General features: G+C 55.3%; 1 long non-coding RNA gene across 2 annotated transcripts; it reads left to right on the top strand.

The window, feature by feature from the left end:
* The first annotated feature begins 701 nt into the window (after positions 1-701).
* Positions 702-11,107, top strand: LOC142825859 (uncharacterized). Of its 2 annotated transcripts, XR_012900196.1 has the most exons (4): positions 702-2,138; positions 2,354-2,472; positions 9,759-10,141; positions 10,462-11,107. It is a non-coding gene; the product is annotated as an uncharacterized LOC142825859 (long non-coding RNA). The 2 variants fall into 2 exon arrangements; XR_012900195.1 differs by having other exon boundaries at positions 9,759-11,107.
* The last annotated feature ends 8,011 nt before the right edge of the window (positions 11,108-19,118 follow it).

The raw sequence follows: 19,118 nt of genomic DNA, 5'->3' as shown, positions 1-19,118 counted from the left end.
TGTGCCCTGACCCTCCTTTCTCCTTGCCATTATAGGCCGTAGTCCCCCCTATTTCCAACCCATCTCCCAGTCCCGCACATTCAGCACTTACCTGTGGGCTTTGCTCACCTGCCCCCGACAAACCTAGTTTAAAGCCCTCCTCACAAGGTTAGCCAGTCTGTGTCCAAACAAGGCCTTCCCGCTCCTGGAAAGGTGAACTCCATCTCCGCCAACCAGTCCTTCCTGGAAGAGCACCCCGTGATCAAGGAAGCCGAATCCCTCCTGGTGACACCATCGTCGCAGCCAGGCATTCACCTCCAGAATGCACCTCTCTCTGCCCGGGCCCCTACCTTTGACAGGAAGGATAGAAGAGAATACCACCTGCGCTCCAAACTCCTTCACCCGTACTCCCAAAGCCCTGTAGTCACACTTGATCCGCTCAGTGTCACACCTGGCAGTATCATTTGTGCCCACGTGGATGAGTAGCATGGGGTAGTAGTCAGAGGGCCGGATAATCCTCGACAATGCCTCCGTAACATCTCGGATACGGGCCCCTGGCAGACAGCATACCTCTCGAGATGAGCTGTCAGGGCGACAGATGGGTGCCTCCGTTCCCCTCAGAAGAGAGTCTCCAACCACCACTACCCTACGTTTCCTCCTCGCAGTGGTGGCAGGAGACTGCTCAACCTTGGTGGTGCAAGGCATGGTCTCCTCCACTGTGGGGGATGGCTCCTTTTCTCCTGCTGAAAGTAAAGTGTAACGGTTATGTAACACAGTGGGAGGGTTAGGAGCAGGGGTGGAACACTGCCCGCTGCCGGAAGTAACCAGCTGCCAGTGCTCACCCTGCACCACTGCCTCCTCCATAAGTGGCTGGTCAACAGTCCCACATCCTACGACAGTGACCTCCGTGGACTCCACAGGAATACTGTCCAGGAATTCCTCATGGCTTCGAATGCTCCTCAGCCTGGCCACCTCCTCCTGTAGCTCTCCCACCTGCTGCCTGAGAGATTCCACTAGCAGGCACCTTTCACAATGGTTGTCTCCCCCAGACTGGAGATCACTCAGTGGGAATTGCAAGCCACAAATACAGCAAGACCACACCAGGACCTGGGTAGAGGCATCCATGCTCAGGTTCTCTGTCTGGATACAGGCACAGGTGGAGGAGACAGGAGAAGTACTGGCACAAGCGCTTCGGGTCTTCATCACCATCAGTCACTCCCTCTTCAACTCCCCTGTCTGCAGTCCCCTGTCCGCTTCGCTTTGTTGGGATACTAAGCAAGTCACAGGCTTGTGGATGTGAGAATGCAGGAATTTGGGTTGGGGTATGTGAAGGGCTCAGGGCAGGGGGTTCCAGTGTTTGATAGGCTCAGATCTAGGGTCTGGGGAAGGGGGAGTGCAGGAGTGGTTGTGGCCAGATGGGGGCTTGGCCCCAATTGGGGGTTTGTTGGCCAAGCTCCATTTTTAAATAAAGACAATGCAGAAACTTTTTGTGCTTAACATAGTATTTTATTTATGAGAATGGCAGGGAACCTGCCTTGAGTCAGGGGTCACTGACACATAGAAAAGTCCTTTGGGAGCAGGGGACACAATACTGGGGAGGGGTGCCAGTGGGTTCTGGGACAGGGAACAGGGTGCCAGTGGGGGCAGGAGAGAGGGGGCAGAGTGCCAGGACAGGTTTCTGCAGTAGGAGACAGGGTGCCAGAGGGAACCGGTTTCTGCAGGGGGGGCAGGGTGCCGTGGGACAAGTTTCTGCAGAGTGGGGAAGGGTTAGACAGCGGGGCGGGGGGGCAAGGGAGAGGGAACGGGGCCAGGAGGGCGGGGAACAGGTTTGGGGCAGAGGAGAGGAAACAAGGTTGGGGGCAGGGAGTTCCCTACACCAGCCACGGAGGGAAGCCTCCGACCCGCGCTCCCTCCGGACTGACCGCAGAGCAGCAAGGCTGGAGTGAAGAGAAGCGGCTGCCCGGAGAGCTGGTCATGGCGCTCAGCCAGGGTGCACCAAGCTCCACGTGATCAGGGGCAGAGGAGAAGCCGCCGATCAGCTGGAGCGCGGGGCAGCGTCTTTCTGCTGAAAGCCACAGTCCGCTGGCTGGGGTGTTTCAGCCCTCCAGACCTCCCAGCTCCCACTATTCCTTGCAGCTACTCACCTGTGTTGTTGCTCGGTGAGTAGCTGCTCCTCAAATGAGGAAATCTAATGTAAATGTACTGCGCACGCACGCAGTTCAGAGAGGGCTGAAGAGCTACTCTTAGAGCCTCAACATCTACCGGTAGATCGTGATCTATTGGTTGGTGACCATGGGGCTAAAGGATAGAACTCTTGCAGCCACAGACCTTAGCGAGTAAGAGCTCACGCGGGGTATTTTTGCCGCCCTTGCAGAGGAATCCGTGTGGGCCCGTGGGCGGAGAAGAAACCGTCCGAGATGGACTTGAGCTGCCTGGATGTGATTCTCAGGACACGTGAAGGGTCCTCAGCGTTCGGCCTTCCCATGGCTCTGTGTGAGTAAGAGATGCGTGCTTTGAAATCTTCAAGCGTCCTGGCAGTAGGTTGCTTCTGAGGCAGAGAGCTTCCTGCTGGGGCACGGAGCCTGGTGGCTAGGGAACTGGTGAAGGGGCAGTAGGCGGTTCAAGAGAGCGTGGATAGAGATTCAAGGCCTCCTTTCTCTCCGCGTTCCTGTAGTGGCAGCGGGAGGGGGTGGCCGATGGTGGGAGGAGAAGCGATGCCGCGTCCTTGCCAACTGAAACGCTAAGTTGTTTGGTTGGTTTTTCCCCCTCTGCTGGGTTCGGTAGCGAGCGATAAGAAGTCAACCCTCCCGGTGTCCTCCCGTCTGGGGACGGAACGGAAACGAGAACAGCGAGCTCGGGAGCTTGGTCAAAGCGAGGCTCGTTGAGCTGCTGGGGGGAGGGGGTGTCTGGCGCCGCTCTCGGGTGATGCTGCTGGGTAGGAGGGGTCTATCGCGTCGCTCTCGGGTTGTGCTGCTTGGGGGGTTCTCTGGCTCCTCTCTCAGGTAGCGCTGCTTCGGGGGGGTGTCTCTGGCTCCTCTCTCAGGTAGCGCTGCTTGAGGGGAGTCTTTGGCGCCACTCTTTGGTGAGGCTGCTGGGGCGGGACACTGGCGCCGCTCTCGGGTCGCAATACTGGGGGGGGGTTCTCTGGTGCCAAATTCAGGTGACGCAGATGGGGTGGTCTCTGGCGCCGCTCCTGGGTGACGCTGCTGGGGGGGGACTCTGGCGCTGCTCTTGGGTCGCGCTGCTGGGGGGGTCTCTGGCGCCGCATTCGGGTGATGCTGAGCGGGGGTCTCTGGCGTCGCTTTCAGGTGATGCTGCTGGGGTGGGTCTCTGGCACCGCTCTCGGGTTGTGCTACTGGGGGGGGGGCTCTGGCGCCAATCTCCTGGAACTGCTGGGGGGGAGGGTCTCTGCTACTGGGGGAGGGGGCTCTGGCTCCGCTCTCGGGTCTCGCTGCTGGGGGGCGGGTCTCTGGCTCCGCTCTCGGGGCTTCCTGCTGGGGGGGGTCTCTGGCTCCGTTCTCGGGTCGCGCTGCTGGGGGGGGTCTTTGGTGCCACATTCAGGTGATGCTGATGGGGGGGCGTGTCTGGCGCCGCTCTCGGATGATGCTGCTGGGGGGTGTCTCTGGTGTCGCTCTCAGGTGGAGCTGCTGGGGTGGATCTCTGACGCCTCTTTCGGGTGATGCTACTGTGGGGGGGTCTCTGGCGCTGCTCTTGGGTGACACTGCTGGGGGGGGATCTCTGGTTCCGCTCTCAGGTCGCGCCGTTGTGGACAGTCTCTGGTGCTGCTCTCGGGTGGCACTGTTGGGGGGGGTCTCTGGCGTTGCTCTCGGGTGGCGCTGCTGGGGGGGGGGTCTCTGGCGCCGCTCTCGGGTTGCACTGCTGGCGGGGGGGTCTCTGGCGCCGCATTCAGGTGACGCAGATGGGGGGGGTGGGTGTCTGGCGCCGGTCTTGGGTCACGCTGCTGAGGAGGGGTCTCTGGGTCCGCTCTTGGGTCGCGATGCTGGGGGGGGTCCTCTGGCGTATCTCTCGGGTGATTCTTCTGGGAGTGGTCTCTGGCCCCTCTCTCGGGTGATTCTTCTGGGAGTGGTCTGGGGAGATGGTCTGGGAGTGACCTGGGGAGATGGTCTGGGAGTGACCTGGGGAGATGAGATCTTGGCAAACCCGCAGCAGGGAGAAGGAAAAGGAGCAGGCCCCTGAGCCCCTCCTGGAGGAATGAAAACAAATAGCTAAGGAGGGAAGGGAAATGGACATTTGCTGAAGTGTTGAGAGAGGACAGAAAAGTGTCTCGGCAGCGTGTGACAAGTTCGGTCAACCTGTTCGCTGAGGAGCCTCATCCAGTGGGTCCAGTTAACTGGGGGGGGCGGGCCTGGAGCAGCACCCCGCCCCCCATAGGCAGAGATCTGCTTCACTGTCATAGGGCCTCTTGCACTGCGGGCAGAGAGCCGCCAGCCTGTCCACCTGTCCCCGTTAATTAGCTAACCAGTTAAACAGGATTTTACATCCCTCATTCCAGCTGGCCTCAAAGATCAAAGGGACGGTCTCCTAGGGTCTCTGCAGGTGCCCCTGTGCCCCGTCTCTCTACAGAGATCTCACAGCAGGGGCCGGGTACTAAAGGCACCAAGCAGCTGGCGGAATCACGGAGAACAAGGGGTATGGGGTCGGGGGCAGGGTGAGACCCTCTGGACCAGAGGCAGGGGGTCCAGGCTGCCAAATGTGTCGCGGAGAACCTCCATCTATCAGACGTGGCTTCCTCTCCACGCTTGCAGAACCGAGCAGCTAAAAGTGTTAGAAGCCAAATCAGAGCGGCTCGTGTGTGTGTCAGAAAGGGCTACGGGGAGCCAATTGCGACGGCAGCTGTTTGTGACGTCACACCGGCCCCGGGACTGCGGCGTCATCGAGTAGCCGCTGAGAATTCAGGAGTCCATCGGCTGCTCCGTGAACCGACGTGGACCGGCTCCGGCCCAACGGGCTCTGCTTTCCCTGGCCGCCACCCTTCCCCACGTGCCTCAGTTTCCTCCTCTGCAATCACCTCATCCCCTCCCCTGGATCCGGCACCTGCCCCTCGCTCCCCAGCGGGGCCCAGGCTGCGCTGCAGCCCGGCCGGCCACTCCCGCCCGTCACCCGCAGGACCAGCCGCGGCCCCGCCCCCTGAACTGCGCCGTGGCCGGCTGCTCCTGCCCAGCTCCAACCAGGCGGGCTTTGGGGCGGGAGGGGCGCCCGGATGGGCGGAGGGAGCCGCAGTGGCCTGTGGGAGATGGAGATGTGGCAACTACATCTCCCAGCAGCCCCTGCGGGGTCAGCAGCACGTGAGAGGGGCAGGGACCCGCGCCTGCTCTCCCAGCGCACAGTGCGGGGCGTCCTGATTGGAGCGCCAATGGAGCGTGACTCAAGGGCGTGTCCTAAAGCTAAGGGTGGCCAATAGGCTGTCGCGGACTGATCATAATGGACTGCTCTGTCCGCGAATGGGCAGTGAGTAAAGGGCGTGTTCTGAATCAGAGGTGCCCAATAGGCTGACCCGGCTGCACCTTAACGGACAGCTCTGTCTGCAAATGGGGTGTAACTAGGGGGCACGACCTGCCACTGCTCTCGACCAATAGGCTGTCCGGGGTGGGGTGTCTGGCCTGGGGGAGTTGGGGGCGCGAGGGAAGATGGGGGAGCGGGCTGGGGGTGGGGTGTGTGGCCTGGGGGAGGAGGGGGCTGAGCGTAGGGTGTGTGGCCTGGGGGAGGAGGGAGCGCGAGGGAAGGTGGGGGAGCGGGCTGGGAGTGGGGTGTGTGGCCTGGGGGAGGAGGGAGCGCGAGGGAAGGTGGGGGAGCGGGCTGGGAGTGGGGTGTCTGCCCTGGGGGAGGAGAGGGCGCGAGGGAAGGTGGGGGAGCGGGCTGGGGTGGGGTGTGTGGCCTGGGGGAGGAGGGGGCGCGAGGGAAGATGGGGGAGCGGGCTGGGGGTGGGGTGTGTGGCCTGGGGGAGGAGGGGGCGCGAGGGAAGTTGGGGGAGCGGGCTGGGGGTGGGGTGTCTGGCCTGGGGGAGGAGGGGGCGCGAGGGAAGGTGGGGGAGCGGGCTGGGGGTGGGGTGTCTGGCCTGGGGGAGGAGGGGGCGCGAGGGAAGGTGGGGGAGCGGGCTGAGGGTGGGGTGTGTGGCCTGGGGGAGGAGGGGGCACGAGGGAAGGTGGGGGAGCGGGCTGAGGGTGGGGTGTGTGGCCTGGGGGAGGAGGGGGCGCGAGGGAAGGTGGGCGAGCGGGCTGGGGGTGGGGTGTCTGGCCTGGGGGAGGAGGGAGCACGAGGGAAGGTGGGGAGCGGGCTGGGGGTGAGGTGTGTGGCCTGGGGGAGTTGGGGGCGTGAGGGAAGATGGGGGAGCGGGCTGGGGGTGGGGTGTCTGGCCTGGGGGAGGAGGGAACGTAAGGGAAGATGGGGGAGCGGGTTGGGGGTGGGGTGTGTGGCCTGGGGGAGGAGGGGGCGCGAGGGAAGATGGGGGAGCCGGCTGGGGGTGGGGTGTGTGGCCTGGGGGAGGAGGGGGCGCGAGGGAAGATGGGGGAGCGGGTTTTGCTCAGGAAGGCAGGTAGGAATAGCTGGTGGGCGGGAGGGGTGCAGCCAGCCAGGCCTGGTGCATGGAAGGGTGATGCTAGGGATGCTCAGTGGAGCTGAATCAACGACTGTAATTTAGCGAATATATCCCGCACACGAATATATCCTGCAGTGTTTTCTATTTGAGTAAAAAACCTCTTTTATACCCCGCGCACGAATATAACCCGCAGGGCATACAAGATTTTTCTGTGCCGGGGGTATATTCGCTGGGGGTATGTTTACGGTGCGGGGGGGGGGGGGATAGCCACTCACCGCCCCAGGTTCCAGCACAGCCGCTAGCCTCCGGGCGGGGGAGCGCTCACCACCCGTTTCCTGCCCAGCTGCAGGAAGGGACAGGGGCGTGAGCACAGGAGGGAGGGGCGGGGGCACAGGTGGCTCTCCATGGCACTGGCTCCCATTTCTTCCACTTTACTGCTGATACAGAGGCGTGGCGCGGAGGGTGAGGGGGGCAGACGGAGCCGGTACCTGCACGAAGCTTTCCAGCCAGCTCCCCGCATGTGCCAGCTATCGCAGGCAGCAGTGGCAGGCGGGGTGGGGGTCGCCAGGGCTCACTGCGAACGGAGGCAGCTGCGTGAGATGCCGGGGCAGCGTCAAAGGAAGCAGTCCGTGCTGGGAGGGGGGGCTTCCTGGGAGTGGGGGCTGGGAGCGCACTGGCTGCCGGCCCCACCTCAGGCGACTATCAAATAGTCGTCGAACCGATAGTATTTTGTGCGCTTCCAGGACTATTCACTTGGCACTGACAGGGCAGGAGGGAGGGGCCTTAGGTTCCCCCCCACCTTCTAAGTACTGAGCATTTTAGGCCTGGCTGGACTAGAGAAGGGGGCACCAGGGGAGTTGCTGCTGAAGGCGCGCAGCCGCGCATAAAACCCCTCTGCCGCCCACCTCCTTTGCGGAGCCTTGCAGCGGCACTCGCCTTCCTGCTGGACGGGGAATGGCGCGGTTGTTTTCCTGATCTGGGGGTGGACCGCTGCCCTGTTGTGTCCCTGCTGGGGCAGCCTCTCCCCACCTCCAGCTGCTCTTGGGGCTTCTGTTCATACAGTTTGCTGCAGTTTTCCATCCAGGAGGACCTGCATGAAGCTGGTCCAACCAGAGATATGGGGATCGATTTTGAAGAGTAAGAGGTTTTGTTCCTAAAGCAGGGGTGAGGAACCTAATACCCCAGGTCACGTGAGTCTGGCCCTCGAGCCTCAAGGTTCCCACACTAACGCTCTAGCTCCCCTCCAGATTGGAGCAGACAAAATCTGCTAGCCTGCCCCGCCCCCCTCCTCACAAGCTCCGGTTGTGGGGATTTGTTTTTCTTCACGCTTGTGTGTAGGGTTGCCAGGTGTCTAGTATCGAGCCAGACAGCCTGGTATTTGTACTTTTTGTCCGGTAAATACATTTAGAAAATACAAAATGTCCAATATTTTCTGCTTTTCCTGGCTCGGCGCCCAGGCGGGGAGATTGGCTCACTAATTAAAGGGGTCACAACTGGATTTTGCTCAACAAAAATGTTCCTGGTGGGGTTTTTTTGTTTGGTTGGGGTTTTTTTTTCCCTCAAGAAAAATTTTCCTGGCCCTTTTTTTTTTTTTTTTTTTGCTGAAACCATCTGGCAACCCTACTAGTGTGTGCCTTCCCCCCCAGTAAGGTTCCCCACCCCGTCTGAAAGCCAGAGTTGGGAGAACAGGTTACCTTGGGTTTCTGTGTCCTTATAAGGCAGTACCTTGTTAGGGTTTGTTTACAAAAAATGAAAGAGCAACTGCAGTTGGAGGAAAGACTGAAAATCAAAACTTCAACCACATAGTCTTTAGTTCATTAGGCATCTTTTAGCCTTTTTGTTCGATTCTTGTTTTTCTACTTGGTACTAGAAAATCAAACTTTCCTCCTCTTGGGCCTCAAGTTTCACTCCAGCAGCCCTTCCACAAGTAGAATCGTCTGCAAACTAAAATGTCAGGGCCACCGTCATTAAGGTGCTTGTCCCTGTAAGGACATGTGACTGAACTGGCTGTTCAGAAGGTTTTTGGTGAATTGGTTTATGCACAGGTATGCCTCCCGTTCTTCTTTAACCACCACAGTCTCTTGTTTTTGTCCGGAAGCAAATTCTCTGCCAAGCCACCTTTTTTGCCTTTCATGTAATTGTCCGCTCTTTCGTTCGGCGTGGTAGACTTGTTTTAGTGTGGCATTAGACAACCGAGCCACAGAAAAGTCTGCCTTGGTACCACTGAGTACCTGCCCAGACCAAAGTAGCTTTCAGACACCTTAAGAGAGTCCTGATTTGCAATTCTCCCCTTTCTTCTTCTTGGATTTTCAACTAGGAAAGTGTGCTAATCTTGTTCCTCCTCTCCTCTGTATCGAACGACAACTATAGCGCAATCGAACACTAGGGAATAGCTGCTAAAAGGAAATTAGGAATCTTAGTTCCTAAGAATGACCAAAACACTGTGGCTGTGTCTAGACTGGCAAGTTTTTCCGCAAAATCATCTGCTTTCACAGAAAAACTTGCCAGCTGTCTACACTGGCCGCTTGAATTTCCGCAAAAGCACGGACGATCTCATGTAAGATTGTCAGTGCTTTGGCGGAAATACTATGGTGCTCCCGTTCGGGCAAAAGTCTTTTTCCGAAAGGCTTCTGCGCAAAAGGGCCAGTGTAGACAGCAGAGATTTCTTTTCCGCAAAAAAGCCCCGATGGCGAAAATGGCCATCGGGGCTTTTTTGCGGAAAAGCGCGTCTAGATTGGCTACGGACGCTTTTCCGGAAAAAGGGCTTTTGCGGAAAAGCGTCCTGCCAATCTAGACGCGATTTTCCGAAAATGCTTTTAACAGAAAACTTTTCCGTTAAAAGCATTTTCGGAAAATCATGCCAGTGTAGACGTAGCCTGTATCTAGTGGTCATGTGAGCTAAGATCAGCTCATGTGGCTGGAGTCTTGAAAAACTGTATGTTTGCAGACAATCCTGAGGAGACAACATTGATATGTGTATGTTAAAGGAGGAAAGTTTATATACCCAGTATCTTGTGAAGAACTTGTCACCTCAGCACAGGGTCCCGGGGCGGGCTTTACCATAACGGACCTGGAGAGATCATCTAGGCCAGCTGGAGGGGGGAGGGGAAGGAAGAGGAGAGGAGGTTGGCCACTGAAAATGTTGCAGTATTAATTTTCCTTTTATTTGACTTCATATCAAATATTTACAGTCACGCACCTTGTTAATTCTCTCTTGTGTTAGTACTCTTTCTTCCAGAACGTTTTAAAAACACAGACGAGACATGTCTTCGCCTGGGTGGCAGGCGTCCGAAGAAGGGCACGTGACCTCGATCTTGGAGCATGAGACAAAACTCACTCCACTCCTGGAGGGGAAATGTTAGAGGCAACACTGAGCTCCAGTGAGCAGCAGCCAGGTGACGCACGTGTCTGTCCTTTCCACACACCTGGGGTGGCCTAGCTCCTAAGCGTTCTCTGTCTCTCTTTCGGTCCCTGTAGACTTGGGGTAGATGAGAGGCTGGCCACGTGGTGGCAGAGACCGAAAGGAGCCACCCCCCCGAGACCCTGCAGGCAGATGGAAACCAGACAGCGATCTATGGAAGAAGAGCAAATGGCAGTTGGCTCAAGGTAAGTATCGAGGGAGGGCCGCACAGACGTTTGCGAGCATGGCATGGGTCCCTGAGAAAAGGCCCTCTGGCTCGTGGTGGAAGAACTTGAAAACACGAGCTACGAAAGTCACAGTGTTGTACTTAAAAGAAGTACTCGGGATCTTTTTCAGAGGGATAAGGCAACATGCCACATTTATCGATCACACATAAATATATATATTTATCAGAATAATCCATACTTATCATATGCATATATGTCACTCAGGCACTCACACACAAGAGCACACTCTGTCTTGCTGTTGTTACCAGCTAGTTGCTCCCTTTAACTTCACTGGCCAGGTGAGTTAGATGGGGGAGCGGTGGAGCCGGGCTTCTGCCGATCCGGATCGATGCTCCGATGGTGACAAGATGAAACCTGGGGTCCTCTGCAAGACAACTCACTTTTATAGCGGCTTCCTTCTTATGCAAATATATCCCAGATTCAAACTCTGGGTCTGTGTCCGTTGGTCCCTTTGTGGGTGCTGTCTGTTAAGAGAGGGTGTTTTCCAAAGAAGGTGCCTGCTTCTAATCCCCAAGGCCGTCAAGATGTCATTCCTACTTTCAAGTGGGCTCAAGAAAGAAGAGCAAAGGGATCTTCCGGAAAAGGGTTTATTTTCCGCAAGATCCCGTCTAGACTGGCGCTTTTCTCCAGCAAAACCCCAAGCCGGAAAAAAGCGGCAGCCACGTTCATGCAAATGCCACGGGGGATATTTAAATTGATTACAGAGTGGGGGAAAGTTCTTATTCTACTCCTAGCAAAAGTCATTTTTACCTCTTTAACTATATACTCTGTATTAGAACCTGAATCCATATAACCTCGTCACTTAGAACCCTTTGTAGAAAACTTGTAGAAAACTAATACCATGTTACACGGTTATATGGAGAGGCACAATGTCAAGTCATATGAAGTAATATATTTAATACATAGATTTATCTACAACAGAAACTGAACTCCGATTTTTGTATTTTTAAAAATGTCATTAATCGCCCCGCCCGCCCGCCGCATCTCCTGGCTGGCGATACTTAATGCGTCTAGGATCATACGGAAAACGAAGTGAGTAGGCTGCCAAGTGACCTAGCGTCACGCATGCTGAGAGTTGGCAAAACTGGGATTGAAATAAAGACTTGGTCTCCCAGCATGGAGCCCCAGACATGGAGAAGCCCCAGACATGGATTAGGGCCTCGTGGGAATAGTTCTCTCCTAATTGATCTAATCTTTGGCTTTTGAGTTTGATATTATTGCTGAGTCCTTCTAGGCGACTGTTACTTGGTGTGCATGCGTGCGCAAGAAAGTATGAGTGCAAGTGTGTGCGTCCCTGGGTGTGTGCGTGTGCAAGTGTCCATTTGCATGTATGCGAGCATGGCTGCGTGCAGGCACATTGTGCAGATGCGTGTGTGTGCGTCTGAGCGAGGGCCTGAGTATACACATGCGTGTTCGTGCAAGCACGAGTGGGCTGTCAGGCGTGTTAATCTGTTAATTCGCGTTTGTGCGTGTGTACACGCATCCCTGCGTGTGAGCATTTGGCGGGGCGTGTGCGTCTGACGTGTTCCAGTCCGACGGTGCCCTGGCAGCGGTAGCTCCTGGGGAGCGACACCCCTCCCCTCCCATCTGGAGCATGCAACTGGGATGAACTGCTGCAGCGCGTTTCAGCACGAGGCTCTAACTGCCGCGCGGTAGCTGCTCCTTTTGTGTCCGACGTGGAGCAAGAAGGAGCGGCCTCGCGTCTTGCCGGCGCCACGTGCGTTCAGTCCCACGGACCGGAAGAGACGTTTGCTCGGTCCACGGCCTGACAGCAACTGACTGGGAACCGTGACTAGAAGGTGTCCAGGTACGTGTCCAATCACGTGCCCCCGGGGAACAGGGCCCGGAGTCGATTGGCTTCGGCGAACACTCAGCTGGCGCCGGGTCTGCCAGTGGGAGGCAGAGGGAAACACAGGACCGGACAGGACGGGTTCAGACTCGGGGCACCTGGCTGGGGCTGGCTCTGGAGTTGGGGTTTCCTGCAGCAGCGCAGCCAGCGTAGCCCACCAACTCCGGTGGTGCGCGAGGCAGAGGAGGGACACCAGAGACGGTGGCGATGGAGGCTGGAACCGCTCTGACAAGGCGCTGCTCTGCTCCTTGCTTGGGCGGGGTGGTGCCCTGCCTCTGTGGCAGGCCCTGAGGTCACAGGGAGCTGGTCTGCCAAGAAATCCCACCCTGGGCGGGTAGAGAAGGGAAACAGTGCATGCTGGGAGATGTAGTCTTTCCACAGGTCACTATGGCCCCCATCACGCCACAGGAGCTGAAGCGTCTTCCGGACTGCATTACCCGTCAGCTCTCGCGGCCCCATAGCCCCAAGGGAGTCGTGGTATGTCCCGGGCTAAGGGCTGTGGTATTGGGGTGTGGCAGAGTAGGGAGGGGGCGGGGCACCCACCAGTGGCACTGCTCCCAGAGAGTGTCTCCCACCGTACAGATGCCAGAGTGGTTCTCCCTCCACCCCCCCCCCACCTTGTTAGGACCCAGGGCCTTGTCCCAGGCAGCACCCCACCCCCTCGTGAGTAGAAGGTGAGACTTGGTCCCTCCTCCCCCCAGGGAGCGCCACTCCTGGGGCAGGCTGTGTGCAGGGCCAGGTCTGTCCTAGGCTTCTCCCCCCAGGGCTGGGCTGAGAGTCCCTGCCTTTGGCAGAGGGGAGCTGCTGCAGCCCCCAGCATTTGCAGGGAGTGGGAGCCAGCAACATGTGGGGAAGCAAAGGTGGGGGAGCTGGCACGGGGCTCGGAGGGCAGAGGGGGAGGGGGAAGAGGGTTGCAGGGAGCTCTGCCCCAGAAGCAGCTGTACCGCAGCCCCGGCTCAGGCAGCCAGCCCTGGGAACGGGGGGGGGGGGCCGGCCGCCACGTGGGTCGCCTGTGGCTCCAGCCTTCGGGCAGAAGTCCTGGCCCACTCCACTTCTGGATGGAAAGTCTTAGAGGAAACCCTGCCCTGGACCTGGAGTTGAAGGTGGGTATAGGGGGCCAGGGTGAAACTCTCTGAACCAGAGGTGGAGGGGATGGTCCAGGCAGCCAAATGTGTCGCAGCGAACCTCCATCTATCACAATCGGCTTCCCCTCTGTGCTTGCAGAACTGCGCAGCTAAAACAGTTAGAAGCCAAATGTGACTGGCCCGTGTGTGTGTCAGAAACGGCTATGGGGAGCCAAGTGTGATGGCAGCTGTGTGTGACGTCACACCGGCCCCGCCCCCGGGACTGTGGAATTGTTGAATAGCTGGTGAGAATTCACGAGTCCATCGACTGCTCCGTGAACCGACATTGAACATTCTCGCCTCAGCCCCGCCCCCTCCAGCTCTGCTTTCCCGTGCCTCAGTTTCCTCCCCTGCAATCATGTCATCAACTCCTCCTCCCCGCCCCAAGCACTCGCCCCTCCTCCTTTCCTGGATCTGACACCTACCCCCCGACCCCTATGCAGCTCCTCTACCCGCTCCTGGTCCTGAGGGGGACCTAGGCTGCGCGTCAGCCCGGCAGGAAACACCAGCTCCCCCAGGCTGCCTCTGCCCAGCCACAGCCGTGCTCTTGCTCAGCTCCAGCCAGGCGGGCCTTGGGGCGGGAGGGGCGCCCGGGAGGGCGGAGGGAGCTGCAGTGGCCTGTGGGAGATGGAGGCTGGGGCAACTACATCTCCCAGCAGCCACTGCGGGGTCAGCAGCACGTGAGAGGGGCACAATGGCCAGTGCAGGGTGGAGTGCATCCTGGTTGGATGCGAGAGGCTTTGGGTAAACTGCCATTTGGTAAGCAAGGCGGAATGGAAGTGGTGGCGCTGTGCCGGATGCTTTCTCGGAGTGTGCAACCTTCGCCGGTGAGTTTCTCCCCGGCAAGTCCTGGACAGAGCCCGCCTCGTGGCAGCCTGGGCCCCTCAGTGCCCCCCCGTCTGCCACCGCCCCAGAGGAAGTGGCGCGGCAGAGGCAGCATGCAGGGTGGGGCCCGCCCAGTGATGCAGGAACCGATAGAGCCAGGTTTGTCGGTGGGTCGTCATTGGCTCTTCCGCACCCCCACTGCCTCCTTGTCGCCTGTGGGAGCCGGGGGCTGCCGGACCATAACTGGCGCATGTGGCCCTCTAGCATCTCCCTGTTTCCTGGCTGAAGAATTCAGTAGCACAAGCGGTGGAGATGGTCCCCTCCAGCCACATGTAGTGGCCACAGTACAGTGTGGAAATGAGGTCAGATCCCGAGGTCCTTGCTCAAGACAAGGATCCATTTACCTACGGAGTGAAAATCCTTCAAGGGCCTCATGGTCTCCCCCACAGTCTTTTAGGAGAGAGCTGGAGAGGATTTAGCGTGCTGCTGCTGCAGTGCAACAGTATGGGTTTGCTTTCCTAGGCCTTTGACTAATGAAAATAGGAAACACGTGCCCAGTGCCGGATACAGTGACTGTACAGTGATTACTAATGTCGTTTCCTTACTTAGCGCTGAAATTGGATAGATTCTTGTACCACCATCAGGTAAAGTATGAGAACTGTGTTCAGTTGGGCGTCTGAAGGTGCATGGTCGCAAAAATCCTACTGAAAAAATCACCCCCTATTTATAATGAATACGGCTAGAGCCACGTCACAAACACCCTAACCCTGCACGGCAAGTAGAGAGAGGGCAGTGGTCTCCAACCTTTGTACACCCAAGATCACTTTTTAAGTCTCAGAACAGGCCAAGATCTACTGCCCCGCCCCTTCCTTGAAGTCCCGCCCTCCCTATTCTCCTGTCCATCACTTGCTATCCCCAGCCCTTATACACTCTGTTAAACAGTTTATTTTTTAATTATGCAATATATAAAAGTAAAATCACGTTTATAGTTATGAAATAAATGGTCTCTTTTTAATGCATGCTGTTTAAATGTCAGATGAAGCATTTACAATTATACATTTTGTTCTCTGTTGTTGAAAGAAAAAATATATAATTATCAATACTTGATTTTAGATTTACAAAATAGCAAAGTCTCGGGGTGACACCCGTGACTGAACAGTATCTGCCAGCGTCTTGAAGTCTGGGTTGTAGTCTGAGATTGCTAGTCGTATACAGTCCATCAGATGGGCATCTGTGATCCTGCGCTCAGCCTGGGAAGCTTGCTCCAGCACAGCTGGAGCTAGATGCAGCCTCCCTGGGCTGACCGCAGGGCAGCCGGGCTGGAGGGAAGAGAAGTGGCTGCCCGGCCAGCTGGCCACGGTGCTCAGCCAGGGTGCACCAAGCTCCACGTGGGCAGGCTCAGAGGAGATGCCGCCGATTAACTGGAGCGCGGGGCAGCCTCTTTCAGCTGAAAGCCACAGTCAGCTTGCCGGGGTGTTTCAGCCCTCCAGACCTTCCAGCTCCCACCATTCCTCGCAGCTACTCACCTGTGTTGTTGCTCGGTGAGCAGCTGCTCCTCAAATGAGGAAATCTAATGTAAATGTACTGCGCAGGCGCGCAGTTCAGAGAGGGCTCAAGAGCTACTCTTAGAGCCCCTGAGATCTACCGGTAGATCGCGATCTACTGGTTGGTGACCACGGGATGGTTTAGGTCTCTTCTCCTTCGCCATCAGACATCACTGTGGCATCTCTCAGGGCACACAGGGTAGAATGCAACTTCGACAATGTGTTCCACTGATGCCACCATTCCCAGTGCAAAACGCAGTAGAGATTTCATGTCCTTTTCCTTATTTGTAATTCCTTACCTCACCACAGTGTTGGGATGCTCTTCTGTAAATTCTTAATCCTTTTACCTTGCTCTCATTAGCCGTAGAAGTCAGTCAGTTACCGTGGCATTCTTGTTGTTAGGGAAAGGGACATCAGCAGATCCCTAACTCTTTTCTTTCCAGAAGCTTCAGGGGATAGCCGAGTTAGTCTGTTACAGAAAAAAACCAAGAAATGGTCTGGTAGCACTTTATAGACTAACAAAACATGTTCTTTGCTTCAGTCTTCACGGCTGAGGACATTAGGGAGATTCCCAAACCTACACCGCCCTTTGCGGGTGATGAATCCGAGGAACTGTCCCGGATTGAAGTGTCATTAGAAGAGGTTTTGGAACAAATAGAAAAATGTAATGTTAACAAATCTCCAGGACCGGATGGCATTCATCCAAGGGTTCTAAAAGAACTCAAATGGGAAATTGCTATTAAACTATTATCTATGGTTTGTAACCTATCTTTTAAATCGGCTTCCGTACCTAACGACTGGAAGGTAGCCAACGTGACACCAGTATTTAAAAAGGGCTCTCGAGGTGATCCTGGCAATTACAGAGCGGTAAGTCTGACTTCGGTAGCAGGCAAGTTAGTTGAAACAATAGTAAAGAATAAAATTGTGAGGCATGTAGACGAACATAGTTTGTTGGACAAAAGTCAACATGGTTTCTGTAAAGGGAAATCATGTCTTATTAATCTATTAGTGTTCTCTGAAGGGGTTAACAAACATGCAGACAAGGGGGATCCAGTAGTAGTTCTTCGCGTAGTGTCCCAGTGGGTGCTCCACTGTAGGTGAAGGGTCGCCCTGAGCCTCAGATGGGAGCTTTGTATAGCAGTTTCCCCTGTTGAGCCACGCATGCCCAGGAGGCGTCTCGAGCCCTTCCCGCCTCCTGAGGTTCCTCACAAGGTTCCTCACCAAAGGCTCTTGTGTCAATTCCATGGCCATGGGAGAAGAGGGAAGGTCCTTTCTTGGATTGAGAACTGGTTAAAAGGCAGGAAACAAAGGGTAGAAAGAAATGGTAAATTTTCAGAATGGAGAGGGGTAACTAGTGGTATCCCCCAAGGGTCAGTCCTGGGACCAATCCTTTTCAACTTATTCATAAATGATCTGGAGAAAGGGGTAAGCAGTGAGGTGGTAAAGTTTGCAGATGATACCAAACTGTTTAGGATAGTCAAGACAGAAGCAGACTGTGAGAGACTCCAAAAAGATCTCACCAAACGGAGTGATTGGGCAACAAAATGGCAAATGAAATTTCATGTGGATAAGTGTAAAGTAATGCACATCGGGAAAAATAACCCCAACTATACGTACAGAATGACGGGGGCTACTTTGGCTATGACAAATCAGGAAAGAGATCTTGGAGTTATCGTGGACAGTTCTTTGAAAACTTTCACACGGTGTGCAACGGTGGTCAAAAAGGCAAATAGGATGCTAGGAATTATTAGGAAAGGGATAGAAAATAAGACCCAGAATCTCTTACTGCCCCTGTATAAAACTATGGTACACCCACATCTTGAATACTGTGTACAGATGTGGTCTCCTCACCTCAAAAAAGATATTTTGGCCTTGGAAAGGGTCCAGAAAAGGGCAACTAAAATGATTAGGGGTTTGGAACGGGTCCCATATGAAGAGAGGTTAAAGCGATTGGGACTTTTCAGTTTAGAAAAGAGGAGACCGAGGGGGGATATGATAGAGGTCTATAAAATCATGAGTGGTGTGGAGAGGGCAGATAAAGAAAAGTTATTTATTAGTTCCCATAATAGAAGAACTAGAGGACACCAAATGAAATTAACGGGTAACAGGTTTAAAACTAATAAATGAAAGTTCTTCTTCACGCAGCATGTAGTCAACCTGTGGAACTCCTTGCCAGAGGAGGCTGTGAAGGCTAGGACTATAACAGAGTTTAAAGAGAAGCTAGATAATTTCATGGAGGTTAGGTCCATAAATGGCTATTAGCCAGGGGATACAATGGTGTCCTTGGCCTCTGTTTGTCAGAGGCTGGAGAAGGATGGCAGGAGATAAATGGCTTGATCATTGTCTTTGGTCCACCCTCTCCGGGGCACCTGGTGCTGGCCACTGTCGGAAGACAGGCTATTGGGCTAGATGGACCTTTGGTCTGATCCAGTACAGCCGTTCTTACGTAGATGGTATCCTGAGTCCACGAAAGCTCATGATCCTATCTACATTGTTTGTTAGTCTATAAAGTGCTACCAGACCAGTTGTTGTTGTTGTTTTATTTCCAGATGCTATGAACTAGCATCCCGTGGCTACCTGCCACCTCTTCAGTCATTTCAGCATTTTAGTGTTTAAGACGGTATTATCTAGGGTTATTTTTTAGTTACATATGCTTAAGGCTTTTTACGCCTTGTGTCTTTATTTGGTTCGAGTACAGTCTTCGATACAGGCTCAATGCATTATTGCCTTAATTTATAAGCATCACCTAGCAAATACTTAGTCCTGCAGGCACCAGGTATTTCACTTGCGACCCCTCTCCCCCCGGCTGTGAAGAGCGGCAGGGCGGCGGAAGGCAGCTGCCAGCAAGCCGCACAGCGTGGCCGGGGCCATGGGGCTTCAGGAGCGTGGCTCAGCTACAGGAGGAGGCAAGGCAGCGGGAGAGTGGATGCGGAGCAGAAAAGAGGCACAGAGGAGAAAGAGATGGGGGAAAGGAGCCTGCAGGGGGGAGGGTGTTAAGGACTGCACATGCCATGAAGGAACCCCAGGAGGGCAAGGAGTCTGGTGAGAAGGGGGGGAGGAAGCGACCCAGGGCAGTGAGGGTGGGTGGCCACACAAATTCGTTTCGCATTTTAGGGGGTGGTGGTATCACGAATGTCGAGAACCCCTGCTGTAATCCATGTTCCAGCAATCACTTACATGAGTTTAACATCACGTTTTTATGTATGTTTTACCCTAGAAATACACAAACCTTTTACTTTGGAAATAAATCTAAATGCCTAGTGTTCTGTTCATATTCTTTTGCACGGGTGTTGCAGTTTATTCATATTTAAGAGCTTCTGTTTTAATTTATTGCTCACCATTTTAGAGTTAGATGTTATCACTGACTTTTTAGCTGTTCTGTTCCCAGCACTTATCAGCTCAGCGGTATTGCTCGCTGCTGGCTGGTTAGGGGCTAAACTCTCCACACCAGATTTAGTGGTTTTCTCTTGGAATGTCAACGTATAGACGACTACACGATTAACCAGTAAGCCTCAAGTTATTGGTCAATCCTGTCGATTACACGCATTCTCCCCTCTTACCCGCTGTCTGTCAGAGGCAGCGAGGAGGGAGGA

The sequence above is a fragment of the Pelodiscus sinensis genome, unplaced genomic scaffold, assembly GCF_049634645.1.
Source record: "Pelodiscus sinensis isolate JC-2024 unplaced genomic scaffold, ASM4963464v1 ctg60, whole genome shotgun sequence".
NCBI classification, from domain to species: Eukaryota; Metazoa; Chordata; order Testudines; family Trionychidae; genus Pelodiscus; species Pelodiscus sinensis.
This window is presented reverse-complemented; position numbering and strand designations above follow the sequence as displayed.